This window comes from Conger conger, chromosome 17 (assembly GCF_963514075.1).
Source record: "Conger conger chromosome 17, fConCon1.1, whole genome shotgun sequence".
Taxonomy (NCBI): domain Eukaryota; kingdom Metazoa; phylum Chordata; class Actinopteri; order Anguilliformes; family Congridae; genus Conger; species Conger conger.
Window position 1 is genome coordinate 40,042,339 of NC_083776.1, and position 15,117 is coordinate 40,057,455.

At 50.7% G+C, this 15,117-nt stretch overlaps 9 non-coding genes and 4 pseudogenes across 9 annotated transcripts; all 13 read right to left on the reverse strand.

Moving 5' to 3' along the window:
* Positions 1-7,588: 7,588 nt before the first annotated feature.
* LOC133117524 (5S ribosomal RNA) lies at positions 7,589-7,707 on the reverse strand. The gene has a single exon (XR_009706108.1). It is a non-coding gene; the product is annotated as a 5S ribosomal RNA (ribosomal RNA).
* A 63-nt stretch (positions 7,708-7,770) lies between these two features.
* Positions 7,771-7,934, reverse strand: LOC133117199 (U1 spliceosomal RNA). Its single transcript, XR_009706000.1, has one exon. It is a non-coding gene; the product is annotated as a U1 spliceosomal RNA (small nuclear RNA).
* Positions 7,935-8,776: 842 nt separating this feature from the next.
* On the reverse strand, positions 8,777-8,895 carry LOC133117535 (5S ribosomal RNA). Its single transcript, XR_009706109.1, has one exon. It is a non-coding gene; the product is annotated as a 5S ribosomal RNA (ribosomal RNA).
* A 63-nt stretch (positions 8,896-8,958) lies between these two features.
* Positions 8,959-9,122, reverse strand: LOC133117697 (U1 spliceosomal RNA). Its single transcript, XR_009706240.1, has one exon. It is a non-coding gene; the product is annotated as a U1 spliceosomal RNA (small nuclear RNA).
* Positions 9,123-9,963: 841 nt separating this feature from the next.
* Positions 9,964-10,082, reverse strand: LOC133117546 (5S ribosomal RNA). Its single transcript, XR_009706110.1, has one exon. It is a non-coding gene; the product is annotated as a 5S ribosomal RNA (ribosomal RNA).
* A 63-nt stretch (positions 10,083-10,145) lies between these two features.
* On the reverse strand, positions 10,146-10,309 carry LOC133117745 (U1 spliceosomal RNA). The gene has a single exon (XR_009706285.1). It is a non-coding gene; the product is annotated as a U1 spliceosomal RNA (small nuclear RNA).
* A 417-nt stretch (positions 10,310-10,726) lies between these two features.
* LOC133117214 (U1 spliceosomal RNA) lies at positions 10,727-10,874 on the reverse strand (annotated as a pseudogene).
* Positions 10,875-11,716: 842 nt separating this feature from the next.
* On the reverse strand, positions 11,717-11,825 carry LOC133117415 (5S ribosomal RNA; annotated as a pseudogene).
* A 63-nt stretch (positions 11,826-11,888) lies between these two features.
* Positions 11,889-12,052, reverse strand: LOC133117746 (U1 spliceosomal RNA). The gene has a single exon (XR_009706286.1). It is a non-coding gene; the product is annotated as a U1 spliceosomal RNA (small nuclear RNA).
* An 841-nt stretch (positions 12,053-12,893) lies between these two features.
* Positions 12,894-13,002, reverse strand: LOC133117416 (5S ribosomal RNA; annotated as a pseudogene).
* A 63-nt stretch (positions 13,003-13,065) lies between these two features.
* On the reverse strand, positions 13,066-13,229 carry LOC133117747 (U1 spliceosomal RNA). The gene has a single exon (XR_009706287.1). It is a non-coding gene; the product is annotated as a U1 spliceosomal RNA (small nuclear RNA).
* An 841-nt stretch (positions 13,230-14,070) lies between these two features.
* Positions 14,071-14,179, reverse strand: LOC133117402 (5S ribosomal RNA; annotated as a pseudogene).
* A 63-nt stretch (positions 14,180-14,242) lies between these two features.
* Positions 14,243-14,406, reverse strand: LOC133117698 (U1 spliceosomal RNA). Its single transcript, XR_009706241.1, has one exon. It is a non-coding gene; the product is annotated as a U1 spliceosomal RNA (small nuclear RNA).
* Positions 14,407-15,117: the final 711 nt, after the last annotated feature.

Here is a 15,117-nt window from a genome sequence, read left to right on the forward strand (position 1 = left end):
CATACTTACATTTATTTACATTTACTTACATAACACATATTTACATTGCAAACGTCAGACAGTAACAAACAGAGTTACATTTAAACATGACTGCAGACAATACCACAATACATTAAGACAGTAGACAGTACACAGTAAACATTACATACATTACCCAAGGGAAGGCTTCGGGAGTGTAGGTGTCCGGCTGTAGGTGTATTGTCCAGGGTGTCCGTGTCATATGTGTAATTCTGTGCTGTTGTGAATTTTCCATTTTGTGTTTGTGGTGCTCTTTCCGGCTTTGTGACAGTCCAGGTGATAGTAGTCCTTGATGTGGTTGGTGATCTGCCGGGTGATGATGATGTTGTGAAGTTCCTGTTTTTGAAAAAACATGATGTTGCGTGCGTCCCATAAAGTGTGCTTGGTGATGTTGATCACCCTCCAGGCAATCTCCTCCTCAGCAGATGTGATCCCGTTGCGGGGGCCGAGGAGGATATCCCGGAGGGTCAGTGACTGTGTGTCAGTGTATGTGTCCAGGAAAGTGAAAATGGATTGCCAGATAGATTTGGCCTTTCTGCAGTGCCACAGGAGGTGATCTCCGGTTTCCTTTTCGTTACAGCGAGGGTACGGGCATGTCTCCGCCAGGGCCAAGCTCCTCCTGAACATGAACACCCTGGTGGGGAGAGCTTTCAGCACAGCTAGCCACGCCAGGTCTTTCTGTGTGTTCAGAAGGCATGGGTGATTTATGTTTTTCCAAACTGTAGTGGCTGTGCTGTGGGTCGTGTTGTCGGGTCTGTGTAAATGTTCCTGTGCATTTGTGGTGTTTTTGATTTCCTGAAATGTCCAGTGAGTGAGCTGTGCAGTGTGCAGACGTGCTGTGTAGATGTACCGGCGGAGTGACCTGTAGGGCTGGGGGGGGTCCCAGGAGTAGGGGTGCCTGTGATCCAGGATGCAGAGCCCCAGGGGTCTTAAGCTGGTGGTGAAGTAAAAACGGGTCATGTATCCGGTTTTGTTACTGCGGTTTTTTATGGAGTTGATGTGGTAGGCGAGGCTCTGCATCCTGATCAGTTCTGCGACGTTTGGCACGCCTCTACCCCCGTTCCTAGGGTCCTTCCACATGATCAGCCTCTTTACCCTCTCCTGCCTACTCCCCCAGACAAAACCAAAGACAATTTTGTTAATTTGTTTCTCAATATGCTTGTCTGGGGGAAAGATCTTTCCGACATAGGCGAGGATCGGGTAAAGGATCGTCTGTACTATGAGGATTCTCCCCGTCATTGACAGTGCCCTGGAACTCCAACTGCAGGTCTTAGCTCGAGCCCGGCCGAGGGCCCCGGCCCAGCTCCGGCCCCCGGAGTTGGTCCTATCGAACGTGACGCCAAGGATGTTCACGGATGTACGAATGGGAAATGTGTCCGACAGGACCTGGTCGACCGCCCAGGCCCTGGACACAAACACCTCGCTCTTGGTCTTGTTAATTATCGCGGAGGTGGCTGTGCAGAAGTGGTCCAGAGTCCTAATGATGTGCTGTACAGAGGTTTGTTCAGTGCAGAAAAGTGTGATGTCGTCCATGTATGCAAGTGCCTTGAGTTGTTCTGTGCACCCTGGGAGTGTGTAGCCGGTGATGTCTGTGTTTGTCCTGATTTTGTGTAAGAGTGGTTCCAGGCAGTGTATGTACAGTAGTGCAGAAAGTGGGCAACCCTGTCTAACCCCTGAGTGTATGGGAAAGTGTTCTGTAGTGTGTCCATTAACCAGTATTTTTGCTGTGTTGTTTTGATAGATGATGTGAATCCATTTTCTAAGACCAAGAGGGAGGTTCATTGCCTCCAGGACCTTAAACATGTAGCTATGGCCCACTCTGTCGAAGGCCTTCTCCTGATCTAGATTAAACATGCAAAAAGGTTTCGACCGTTCGACAGAGTGGGCCATGATGTCCCGGATGAGCACCAGGTTATCGGCGGTCGACCTCTCCGGGACCCCGCAAGCCTGGTCCGGACCCACGACCTGAGGGGTAGTCTCCTGGAGCCTGTACATGAGGGCCTTCGCCAAGAGCTTGTAGTCGGCCCCCAAGAGGTTAATAGGCCTCCAGTTTGTCAGGCTACGCTCATCACCCTTGCCCTTGTAAATAAGGGTGATGACGCTCTCTGTCATCGAGGGGGCCAACCGGCCCTCACTGTACACCGCGGAGAGCACCGATGTTAAATCTACCTTGAGGTGTTCCCAAAAGGTTTGGTAGTACTCGGCCGGGAGCCCGTCGGGACCCGGAGTTTTGCCGGTGTTCAGGCCTTTCACCACGTGGGTGAGCTCCTCCACGGACAGACTCTCCTCCTCCTCCTCCTCTCCTTCTCCTGCCCGGGGTGCTATGGCTGGGATGTCATGTAGGTATGTGTCCACCATGTGCTCATCCATGTGCTTTGTGCTATACAGATCAGTGTAGAATGCCCTGATGTGGTTGTGTATATTCTGTTCACCCGTGATGATTTGTCCTGTGTTGTCCAGTAATGTCTGTATGTGATTCTTTTTGTTCTTGATCTTCCTATAAAAGTAACGGGTGCATTTTTCATTTTGTTCTAGGTGTTGAACTCTGCTTTGATGTCTAATTTTTTCCTGTTCCTGTCTATAGAGTGCTGAGAGGTTGTGTTTGGCCTGTGTGATTTCTTGTGCGACCTGGAATCCCTGTGCCTGTAGTGCTGCTAGTCGTTGGAGTGTGCTGTGCAATTTTTTTGTTTGTTCCCTCCTTTTCTGTGCCTGCCTGCGTCCTGCCGTGATGAAGTAACCCTTAGTGCGTGTCTTGACCATTTCCCACCATTCTACGGGTGACGTGAAGAGTTCCTTGAGTGATGCCCATTCTTGTAGTCTATTGATGTATGCCTGTTTTATTGCTTTGTCCTCTAGTAATGATGTGTTTAGTTTCCAGATTCCTCTCCCCCTGTGTGTTTGTGCTGGTGTTGTAATCTGGATGGTGAGTGCTTTGTGATCTGAAAAGAAGACTGTTTGTGCTGTGATGTTCTGTGATTGTATCTGATGGCTCAGAAGGAGGAGGTCTATCCGGGAAAAGGATTTGCCACAGGAACTCACCCACGTGTAGTGTGGCACCAGGTCCCGACCGGCGTCAGTGAGGGAGTAGTCCGCTATGACTGACGCCAGCTCCCGACTCGAGCGGTCCCTCCACGGCCGGCTCCGATCCTCATCCCTCAGGGCACAGTTGAAGTCCCCTGCCATCACGACGGGGAGGTTTCCCAAAAGGATTGGACGCAGCTTGGGGAAAAAGGCTGTGCGCTCATTTTGGTTTGCGGGTGCATAAACATTAATAACCTTAAAGTGAAAATTGTTATAAACAAGTTCAACTGCTAAAATCCTTCCTGCCTCCACCACTTTTTTCCGGGTTATCTTGACTGAGTTATTCTTGATTAATATTGCCACCCCATCTGCACGTGCCACACTCGAACCCGACCACACCGAATCCCCTATGGCCCATTCATTCTGATAATCTATGTAATCTGTTAAAAAGGGGATTCTACACTCTTGTAAACATAAAATGTCTGTGTTTTGTGTTGTGAGGAATGCCATGACGTCTGCCCTTTTCTTATTGTTGTGAATACTGCGTACGTTTAATGTGAGGATGTTTAATGTGCTCATGATTGTTGTTGTAGTGGTAACTAGTGCAATGACAGTGGTGTATGTATGGTACTGCGTCCAATCCATAGCTGATCACGGGAGGTGATATTTACTTCTGCCCTTTCCCTGTTCTAGATTCTGGAGGACCCCCCCCGGGTGGATTGGAGGAGGACCTGGCGGGCAGAGTGGTGAGGGGTGTGGCTGGCTTACCGGCTCTCGACGCACCCAGGGCTGCCTGCGAAGCGTGCACTGGTCCAGCTGTGTCCGGGCGGGTGTCAATGTAAAGTTTGGTGAGTCGGAGTGTTTCCCTAGATACGCGTGTCTGTGGGGGTGGTCGTGTCTGTGGGTGTTGTAATTTGACCGTCCTGTCTATAACTTCTCCCCATATGTAGTCCAGTTCAGGTGCGTCGTCTTTGTCAGGTGTGCTGTGTGAAGTTCTGGGTCTGGTGGGTTTTGCTGGTGCTGGTTGTGCTGGTTCTGTCATCGTTTTCCCAGAGGAGCGGTGTGTCCTTGGGGTGACTACGGGTTTGGGGGGTATTTGGGTAGTGGTCGGGCTGTCCGTCTGTGCGTGTTTTACTGGCTGTGCTGGTTTGTCAGGTTGTGTCGGCGGTTCCACTGTCTGTGGAGGTGGCGGTGGTGGCTGTTTTTCTGGTGGTGGTGGTGGTGGTGCTGGGGGTTGTTTTTCTGCTTGTGTGGGTTCTGGTTCTGTGTCCTGATTGGTGGAGGTGGTGGTAGTTCTTTTCCTTTCCCGTGGTCGGGGGTCTCTTTTTCTTTTTCCAAGGATGTCTGGTGACAGTGTGTCTGTTGTGTTGTCTGTGTCTGTGGGCAGAGTGGAGGGTGTGCTGTCTGTGATCTCAATCTCCTCGTCCTCGCTCTTGACTTCTATCTGTTCAGTGTCTGTAGTGGTGGAAGGGGAGTTGGTGCTAGTACTGTCTTGTGTCGTGCACTGTCCAGGATTTCCACACGGGAGTGAGTCTGTCTGTGTGTCTGGTCCAACTGTCTCCATCTGTGAGGGGTTTGGGGGCTGGTCTGTGTCGGGTTCTGTCTCGGACTGTGGTGTAGGGGTGGGTTGTTCTGTGGTGGTGGGGTGCTGAGGGGGGGTCTGTGCGGGTTCTGTGGTTGCATCGTGTGTTTGTGGGTTTGTGTTGGTTGTGTTTTGTGGGGGTGGTGCTGTGTTCTGTGGAGGGGGTGCTGTGTCCTGTGGAGGGTGGTCTGTGCCCTGTTGTGCGTTGCTGTCTGTGCGTGCTCGTGTTTTGTTGGCATATGAGGATGGACAGTCCCTGAAAACATGCTCCTGGCTCCCACATAGATTACACCTCCGTGCCTCTGTGCATTTGTTTGTCTGGTGCTCCCCTCCACAATTTTTACATTTAATCACCGTGCATGCTGCTGCGAGGTGCCCCAGGTTCCCACAGGTGCGGCAAAGTTTTGGCATCCCATTATAAAAAATTTGTCCCCTGTTCTGTCCCAAAGTGATGGTGCTGGGTAAATGCCTGACCCCCCCGATGGATGTGTCGTCTGGGTGCAGACGGACTAACCATTTTCTGGCGCCTGTCCACACCCCGTCCTCGTCGTATACCCGTCTCACGTCCGATACCAATGTGCCGTGTCTGCTTAACCAAAGTGAAATGTCATAATCTGAAACTGATTCATTATAAAATAAAACTGTGATAACCTTAACCTCCCTGTCAGTGAGTGCTTCTACTGTGAATTTGTTCAGTGGTGTTTGTGTGGCTTTCTGTCTGTACTGATTACAAAACATCTCTAGTGTCTGTGCATTCTTAAAACTGGTTTCAAATATGTCCCTAGGACCAGGCAGCTTGAACAGGCAGTTCAAGTCAGACGGAGCGAAGCCCAAACCTCTCTGCAGCACTGCTCTGCTGAACTCCAGGCGTGTCAGTGATGGTTCCGGGTCAGTGCGGTTGTGGATGAATCTGACTGCGTTGTGCCTTCTCGTGCCGGGTGCTCGCTGGTTCTCCATGATGTTTCGGGTGTGCAGGTAGGTGGAATGAGAAGGTGGGGGGGAGGGGAAATGGGGAGAAGGGGGAAGGGTGGGGAAAGGAAAAGGGGTAGGGAAACACTCACAAACAAAAGAAATAAAAGTAAAATAGAGGTTCAAAATCAAAATGAGGGTGAAAGAAAAAGGGGAAAAAAGGAACAGGTATTTAGTGGGGTTTAACTGAGAAAACAACTCAAAGAAACTAAAACTGGAAAGGGAGAAGGCTGCAGTGCAACCTCCTCCAATATTACTCCCCTAAGAATCTGGGGTCTGGCGCATAGACACTCAGCTGATTGCAGGTCTCCTCTGGCTCCCTCTGCAGGGTCAGGCTCCAGGATCTGGCTCCAGGCTCTTTCAGGCAGCAGGCCCTGGCTCCGGGCTCCTCCAGGCAGCAGGCCGAAGTCCCTGGCTCCGGGCTCCTCCAGGCAGCAGGCCGCAGGCCTTGGCTCCGGGCTCCTCCAAGCAGCAGGCCGCAGGCCTTGGCTCCGGGCTCCTCCAGGCAGCAGGCCGCAGACCTCGGCTCCGGGCTCCTCCAGGCAGCAGGCCCTGGCTGCGGGCTCCTCCAGGCAGTAGGCCGCAGACCTCGGCTCCGGGCTCCTCCAGGCAGCAGGCCCTGGCTGCGGGCTCCTCCAGGCAGTAGGCCGCAGACCTCGGCTCCGGGCTCCTCCAGGCAGCAGGCCCTGGCCGCAGACCTCGGCTCCGGGCTCCTCCAGGCAGCAGGCCGCAGACCTCGGCTCCGGGCTCCTCCAGGCAGCAGGCCGCAGACCTCGGCTCCGGGTTCCTCCAGGCAGCAGGCCCTGGCTCCTGATCAGTGCAGCTATGTGCCACTGATCTGGGTTTCCGGGGTGTTCCGCTGGGCTACAAGGTCGAGCCAGCCGCGGTCAAGCCACGTACTGAACCCAAGCCTTGCAGCCCGTCCAGAAAAAAGGAAGAAAATGGAAAGGGAAAGAGAACGGACTAAGAAAAGGAAGGGAAAATAACAAAAGAACAAAATGCTCTTAGAAAGCAACTAAACAGCCCAGTGACCCCCTGTCCACCACTAGAACCCCAGTGGTGGGCAACAGGACCAACTGAACTGAAAAGAAGCCAGAGCAAAATGCACAGCAAGAAAGAAACACGTGATCACGATATCTCCCCTGCCAGGTAAGTATGAGTTGGAATCCGCAAGGGATGGGCCGGACCGCTAGGTGGTACGTTGCACAGTTACGGTTTCTGAGTATTCGGCTAGCAGCCCGTCAAGTCACAATGTCTAGCCGGTTCAAAAGTCTGATTTGCGCTCTTGCGGCTAGCCGCATAAACGATGGCAACCTTTTCATTCATGTACTTCTTTTTTTTCATGTGTTTATTATTTTGGCGTTTTCCCACCGCATTTCAAGGACGACTTTCTGTTTCCCCACAATGCAACAGTGTACATTGCCCTCAACCGCAAACAGAGCGCATTTCTGTCGCGGTGATGTCACGTCGAACACCAAGCCAGAGCCCTGCCGAAATGCGACACCTAAATGGACAAGTGACCGTGTGCAAGATGCGACGTGAGTTCCAAACGGTTCGTCGGGTGTGCTTGAAAATGGCCTCAAATTAAAGCTGACAGTCTGCACTTGAACTTGGTTGTCGTTGTGTCCTTTCAAACTGAAATCGCTAGAGCGCAGAACCAAAAGAAGAAAAACACGTGCCACTGTCCAATGAAGTGCGGCGCTCACTGTAACTCGGCAATCCTGCTTCATGATAGGCTACAGACGTGTAAGGAAAATGTGCGGTACTCTTGGTGTGAAGTGAATTTGCATTGCACTGATTTAGCCTGTGTTGTGTCTAAAATAGCGACGTACGTAATGAATTTGGATGCTAGCCTTGTTCCTTTGCAATGCGCTGCCCAAGTGTCTGGGTAAGACATGAGAAGCATAAACGGGTAATAGACTAAACGATATAGCACTGTGCGCGACGTGTTTTGAACGTTGTGAAACAGCAGCGCCTGTCCAAAAGCATAGTGAAAAAAGCTTACAGCACCTGGTATTCCCAGGCGGTCTCCCATCCAAGTACTAACCGGGCCCGACCCTGCTTAGCTTCCGAGATCAGACGAGATCGGGCGTATTCAGAGTGGTATGGCCGTAAGCGAAGGAAAGGCAGCACAAGGGGGTATTTGCACATTAATCGAGTCTATCGTTTGACCACGTGATCAGGGGAGAGCGCGAACGCAGTCCCCCACTAGCAGAAATTATGCAGTCGAGATTCCCACATTTGAGGAATTCACAGGGGTCAACACAGCCGGAGTGCAATGGCCGAGCCTCGCCCTGGGTGAACCGCCTTCGTGATCACGGTATCTCCCCTGTCAGGTAAGTATGAGTTGGAATCCGCAAGGGATGGGCCGGACCGCTAGGTGGTACGTTGCACAGTTACGGTTTCTGAGTATTCGGCTAGCAGCCCGTCAAGTCACAATGTCTAGCCGGTTCAAAAGTCTGATTTGCGCTCTTGCGGCTAGCCGCATAAACGATGGCAACCTTTTCATTCATGTACTTCTTTTTTTTTCATGTGTTTATTATTTTGGCGTTTTCCCACCGCATTTCAAGGACGACTTTCTGTTTCCCCACAATGCAACAGTGTACATTGCCCTCAACCGCAAACAGAGCGCATTTCTGTCGCGGTGATGTCACGTCGAACACCAAGCCAGAGCCCTGCCGAAATGCGACACCTAAATGGACAAGTGACCGTGTGCAAGATGCGACGTGAGTTCCAAACGGTTCGTCGGGTGTGCTTGAAAATGGCCTCAAATTAAAGCTGACAGTCTGCACTTGAACTTGGTTGTCGTTGTGTCCTTTCAAACTGAAATCGCTAGAGCGCAGAACCAAAAGAAGAAAAACACGTGCCACTGTCCAATGAAGTGCGGCGCTCACTGTAACTCGGCAATCCTGCTTCATGATAGGCTACAGACGTGTAAGGAAAATGTGCGGTACTCTTGGTGTGAAGTGAATTTGCATTGCACTGATTTAGCCTGTGTTGTGTCTAAAATAGCGCCGTACGTAATGAATTTGGATGCTAGCCTTGTTCCTTTGCAATGCGCTGCCCAAGTGTCTGGGTAAGACATGAGAAGCATAAACGGGTAATAGACTAAACGATATAGCACTGTGCGCGACGTGTTTTGAACGTTGTGAAACAGCAGCGCCTGTCCAAAAGCATAGTGAAAAAAGCTTACAGCACCTGGTATTCCCAGGCGGTCTCCCATCCAAGTACTAACCGGGCCCGACCCTGCTTAGCTTCCGAGATCAGACGAGATCGGGCGTATTCAGAGTGGTATGGCCGTAAGCGAAGGAAAGGCAGCACAAGGGGGTATTTGCACATTAATCGAGTCTATCGTTTGACCACGTGATCAGGGGAGAGCGCGAACGCAGTCCCCCACTAGCAGAAATTATGCAGTCGAGATTCCCACATTTGAGGAATTCGCAGGGGTCAACACAGCCGGAGTGCAATGGCCGAGCCTCGCCCTGGGTGAACCGCCTTCGTGATCACGGTATCTCCCCTGCCAGGTAAGTATGAGTTGGAATCCGCAAGGGATGGGCCGGACCGCTAGGTGGTACGTTGCACAGTTACGGTTTCTGAGTATTCGGCTAGCAGCCCGTCAAGTCACAATGTCTAGCCGGTTCAAAAGTCTGATTTGCGCTCTTGCAGCTAGCCGCATAAACGATGGCAACCTTTTCATTCATGTACTTCTTTTTTTTCATGTGTTTATTATTTTGGCGTTTTCCTACCGCATTTCAAGGACGACTTTCTGTTTCCCCACAATGCAACAGTGTACATCGCCCTCAACCGCAAACAGAGCGCATTTCAGTCGCGGTGATGTCACGTCGAACACCAAGCCAGAGCCCTGCCGAAATGCGACACCTAAATGGACAAGTGACCGTGTGCAAGATGCGACGTGAGTTCCAAACGGTTCGTCGGGTGTGCTTGAAAATGGCCTCAAATTAAAGCTGACAGTCTGCACTTGAACTTGGTTGTCGTTGTGTCCTTTCAAACTGAAATCGCTAGAGCGCAGAACCAAAAGAAGAAAAACACGTGCCACTGTCCAATGAAGTGCGGCGCTCACTGTAACTCGGCAATCCTGCTTCATGATAGGCTACAGACGTGTAAGGAAAATGTGCGGTACTCTTGGTGTGAAGTGAATTTGCATTGCACTGATTTAACCTGTGTTGTGTCTAAAATAGCGCCGTACGTAATGAATTTGGATGCTAGCCTTGTTCCTTTGCAATGCGCTGCCCAAGTGTCTGGGTAAGACATGAGAAGCATAAACGGGTAATAGACTAAACGATATAGCACTGTGCGCGACGTGTTTTGAACGTTGTGAAACAGCAGCGCCTGTCCAAAAGCATAGTGAAAAAAGCTTACAGCACCTGGTATTCCCAGGCGGTCTCCCATCCAAGTACTAACCGGGCCCGACCCTGCTTAGCTTCCGAGATCAGACGAGATCGGGCGTATTCAGAGTGGTATGGCCGTAAGCGAAGGAAAGGCAGCACAAGGGGGTATTTGCACATTAATCGAGTCTATCATTTGACCACGTGATCAGGGGAGAGCGCGAACGCAGTCCCCCACTAGCAGAAATTATGCAGTCGAGATTCCCACATTTGAGGAATTCGCAGGGGTCAACACAGCCGGAGTGCAATGGCCAAGCCTCGCCCTAGGTGAACCGCCTTCGTGATCACGGTATCTCCCCTGCCAGGTAAGTATGAGTTGGAATCCGCAAGGGATGGGCCGGACCGCTAGGTGGTACGTTGCACAGTTACGGTTTCTGAGTATTCGGCTAGCAGCCCGTCAAGTCACAATGTCTAGCCGGTTCAAAAGTCTGATTTGCGCTCTTGCGGCTAGCCGCATAAACGATGGCAACCTTTTCATTCATGTACTTCTTTTTTTTTCATGTGTTTATTATTTTGGCGTTTTCCCACCGCATTTCAAGGACACGTCAAAACACGTCGCGCACAGTGCTATATCGTTTAGTCTATTACCCGTTTATGCTTCTCATGTCTTACCCAGACACTTGGGCAGCGCATTGCAAAGGAACAAGGCTAGCATCCAAATTCATTACGTACGGCGCTATTTTAGACACAACACAGGTTAAATCAGTGCAATGCAAATTCACTTCACACCAACAGTCCCCCACTAGCAGAAATTATGCAGTCGAGATTCCCACATTTGAGGAATTCGCAGGGGTCAACACAGCCGGAGTGCAATGGCCAAGCCTCGCCCTAGGTGAACCGCCTTCGTGATCACGGTATCTCCCCTGCCAGGTAAGTATGAGTTGGAATCCGCAAGGGATGGGCCGGACCGCTAGGTGGTACGTTGCACAGTTACGGTTTCTGAGTATTCGGCTAGCAGCCCGTCAAGTCACAATGTCTAGCCGGTTCAAAAGTCTGATTTGCGCTCTTGCGGCTAGCCGCATAAACGATGGCAACCTTTTCATTCATGTACTTCTTTTTTTTTCATGTGTTTATTATTTTGGCGTTTTCCCACCGCATTTCAAGGACGACTTTCTGTTTCCCCACAATGCAACAGTGTACATCGCCCTCAACCGCAAACAGAGCGCATTTCAGTCGCGGTGATGTCACGTCGAACACCAAGCCAGAGCCCTGCCGAAATGCGACACCTAAATGGACAAGTGACCGTGTGCAAGATGCGACGTGAGTTCCAAACGGTTCGTCGGGTGTGCTTGAAAATGGCCTCAAATTAAAGCTGACAGTCTGCACTTGAACTTGGTTGTCGTTGTGTCCTTTCAAACTGAAATCGCTAGAGCGCAGAACCAAAAGAAGAAAAACACGTGCCACTGTCCAATGAAGTGCGGCGCTCACTGTAACTCGGCAATCCTGCTTCATGATAGGCTACAGACGTGTAAGGAAAATGTGCGGTACTCTTGGTGTGAAGTGAATTTGCATTGCACTGATTTAACCTGTGTTGTGTCTAAAATAGCGCCGTACGTAATGAATTTGGATGCTAGCCTTGTTCCTTTGCAATGCGCTGCCCAAGTGTCTGGGTAAGACATGAGAAGCATAAACGGGTAATAGACTAAACGATATAGCACTGTGCGCGACGTGTTTTGAACGTTGTGAAACAGCAGCGCCTGTCCAAAAGCATAGTGAAAAAAGCTTACAGCACCTGGTATTCCCAGGCGGTCTCCCATCGAAGTACTAACCGGGCCCGACCCTGCTTAGCTTCCGAGATCGGGCGTATTCAGAGTGGTATGGCCGTAAGCGAAGGAAAGGCAGCACAAGGGGGTATTTGCACATTAATCGAGTCTATCGTTTGACCACGTGATCAGGGGAGAGCGCGAACGCAGTCCCCCACTAGCAGAAATTATGCAGTCGAGATTCCCACATTTGAGGAATTCGCAGGGGTCAACACAGCCGGAGTGCAATGGCCAAGCCTCGCCCTAGGTGAACCGCCTTCGTGATCACGGTATCTCCCCTGCCAGGTAAGTATGAGTTGGAATCCGCAAGGGATGGGCCGGACCGCTAGGTGGTACGTTGCACAGTTACGGTTTCTGAGTATTCGGCTAGCAGCCCGTCAAGTCACAATGTCTAGCCGGTTCAAAAGTCTGATTTGCGCTCTTGCGGCTAGCCGCATAAACGATGGCAACCTTTTCATTCATGTACTTCTTTTTTTTCATGTGTTTATTATTTTGGCGTTTTCCCACCGCATTTCAAGGACGACTTTCTGTTTCCGCACAATGCAACAGTGTACATCGCCCTCAACCGCAAACAGAGCGCATTTCAGTCGCGGTGATGTCACGTCGAACACCAAGCCAGAGCCCTGCCGAAATGCGACACCTAAATGGACAAGTGACCGTGTGCAAGATGCGACGTGAGTTCCAAACGGTTCGTCGGGTGTGCTTGAAAATGGCCTCAAATTAAAGCTGACAGTCTGCACTTGAACTTGGTTGTCGTTGTGTCCTTTCAAACTGAAATCGCTAGAGCGCAGAACCAAAAGAAGAAAAACACGTGCCACTGTCCAATGAAGTGCGGCGCTCACTGTAACTCGGCAATCCTGCTTCATGATAGGCTACAGACGTGTAAGGAAAATGTGCGGTACTCTTGGTGTGAAGTGAATTTGCATTGCACTGATTTAACCTGTGTTGTGTCTAAAATAGCGCCGTACGTAATGAATTTGGATGCTAGCCTTGTTCCTTTGCAATGCGCTGCCCAAGTGTCTGGGTAAGACATGAGAAGCATAAACGGGTAATAGACTAAACGATATAGCACTGTGCGCGACGTGTTTTGAACGTTGTGAAACAGCAGCGCCTGTCCAAAAGCATAGTGAAAAAAGCTTACAGCACCTGGTATTCCCAGGCGGTCTCCCATCGAAGTACTAACCGGGCCCGACCCTGCTTAGCTTCCGAGATCGGGCGTATTCAGAGTGGTATGGCCGTAAGCGAAGGAAAGGCAGCACAAGGGGGTATTTGCACATTAATCGAGTCTATCGTTTGACCACGTGATCAGGGGAGAGCGCGAACGCAGTCCCCCACTAGCAGAAATTATGCAGTCGAGATTCCCACATTTGAGGAATTCGCAGGGGTCAACACAGCCGGAGTGCAATGGCCAAGCCTCGCCCTAGGTGAACCGCCTTCGTGATCACGGTATCTCCCCTGCCAGGTAAGTATGAGTTGGAATCCGCAAGGGATGGGCCGGACCGCTAGGTGGTACGTTGCACAGTTACGGTTTCTGAGTATTCGGCTAGCAGCCCGTCAAGTCACAATGTCTAGCCGGTTCAAAAGTCTGATTTGCGCTCTTGCGGCTAGCCGCATAAACGATGGCAACCTTTTCATTCATGTACTTCTTTTTTTTCATGTGTTTATTATTTTGGCGTTTTCCCACCGCATTTCAAGGACGACTTTCTGTTTCCGCACAATGCAACAGTGTACATCGCCCTCAACCGCAAACAGAGCGCATTTCAGTCGCGGTGATGTCACGTCGAACACCAAGCCAGAGCCCTGCCGAAATGCGACACCTAAATGGACAAGTGACCGTGTGCAAGATGCGACGTGAGTTCCAAACGGTTCGTCGGGTGTGCTTGAAAATGGCCTCAAATTAAAGCTGACAGTCTGCACTTGAACTTGGTTGTCGTTGTGTCCTTTCAAACTGAAATCGCTAGAGCGCAGAACCAAAAGAAGAAAAACACGTGCCACTGTCCAATGAAGTGCGGCGCTCACTGTAACTCGGCAATCCTGCTTCATGATAGGCTACAGACGTGTAAGGAAAATGTGCGGTACTCTTGGTGTGAAGTGAATTTGCATTGCACTGATTTAACCTGTGTTGTGTCTAAAATAGCGCCGTACGTAATGAATTTGGATGCTAGCCTTGTTCCTTTGCAATGCGCTGCCCAAGTGTCTGGGTAAGACATGAGAAGCATAAACGGGTAATAGACTAAACGATATAGCACTGTGCGCGACGTGTTTTGAACGTTGTGAAACAGCAGCGCCTGTCCAAAAGCATAGTGAAAAAAGCTTACAGCACCTGGTATTCCCAGGCGGTCTCCCATCCAAGTACTAACCGGGCCCGACCCTGCTTAGCTTCCGAGATCGGGCGTATTCAGAGTGGTATGGCCGTAAGCGAAGGAAAGGCAGCACAAGGGGGTATTTGCACATTAATCGAGTCTATCGTTTGACCACGTGATCAGGGGAGAGCGCGAACGCAGTCCCCCACTAGCAGAAATTATGCAGTCGAGATTCCCACATTTGAGGAATTCGCAGGGGTCAACACAGCCGGAGTGCAATGGCCGAGCCTCGCCCTGGGTGAACCGCCTTCGTGATCACGGTATCTCCCCTGCCAGGTAAGTATGAGTTGGAATCTGCAAGGGATGGGCCGGACCGCTAGGTGGTACGTTGCACAGTTACGGTTTCTGAGTATTCGGCTAGCAGCCCGTCAAGTCACAATGTCTAGCCGGTTCAAAAGTCTGATTTGCGCTCTTGCGGCTAGCCGCATAAACGATGGCAACCTTTTCATTCATGTACTTCTTTTTTTTCATGTGTTTATTATTTTGGCGTTTTCCCACCGCATTTCAAGGACGACTTTCTGTTTCCCCACAATGCAACAGTGTACATCGCCCTCAACCGCAAACAGAGCGCATTTCAGTCGCGGTGATGTCACGTCGAACACCAAGCCAGAGCCCTGCCGAAATGCGACACCTAAATGGACAAGTGACCGTGTGCAAGATGCGACGTGAGTTCCAAACGGTTCGTCGGGTGTGCTTGAAAATGGCCTCAAATTAAAGCTGACAGTCTGCACTTGAACTTGGTTGTCGTTGTGTCCTTTCAAACTGAAATCGCTAGAGCGCAGAACCAAAAGAAGAAAAACACGTGCCACTGTCCAATGAAGTGCGGCGCTCACTGTAACTCGGCAATCCTGCTTCATGATAGGCTACAGACGTGTAAGGAAAATGTGCGGTACTCTTGGTGTGAAGTGAATTTGCATTGCACTGATTTAACCTGTGTTGTGTCTAAAATAGCGCCGTACGTAATGAATTTGGATGCTAGCCTTGTTCCTTTGCAA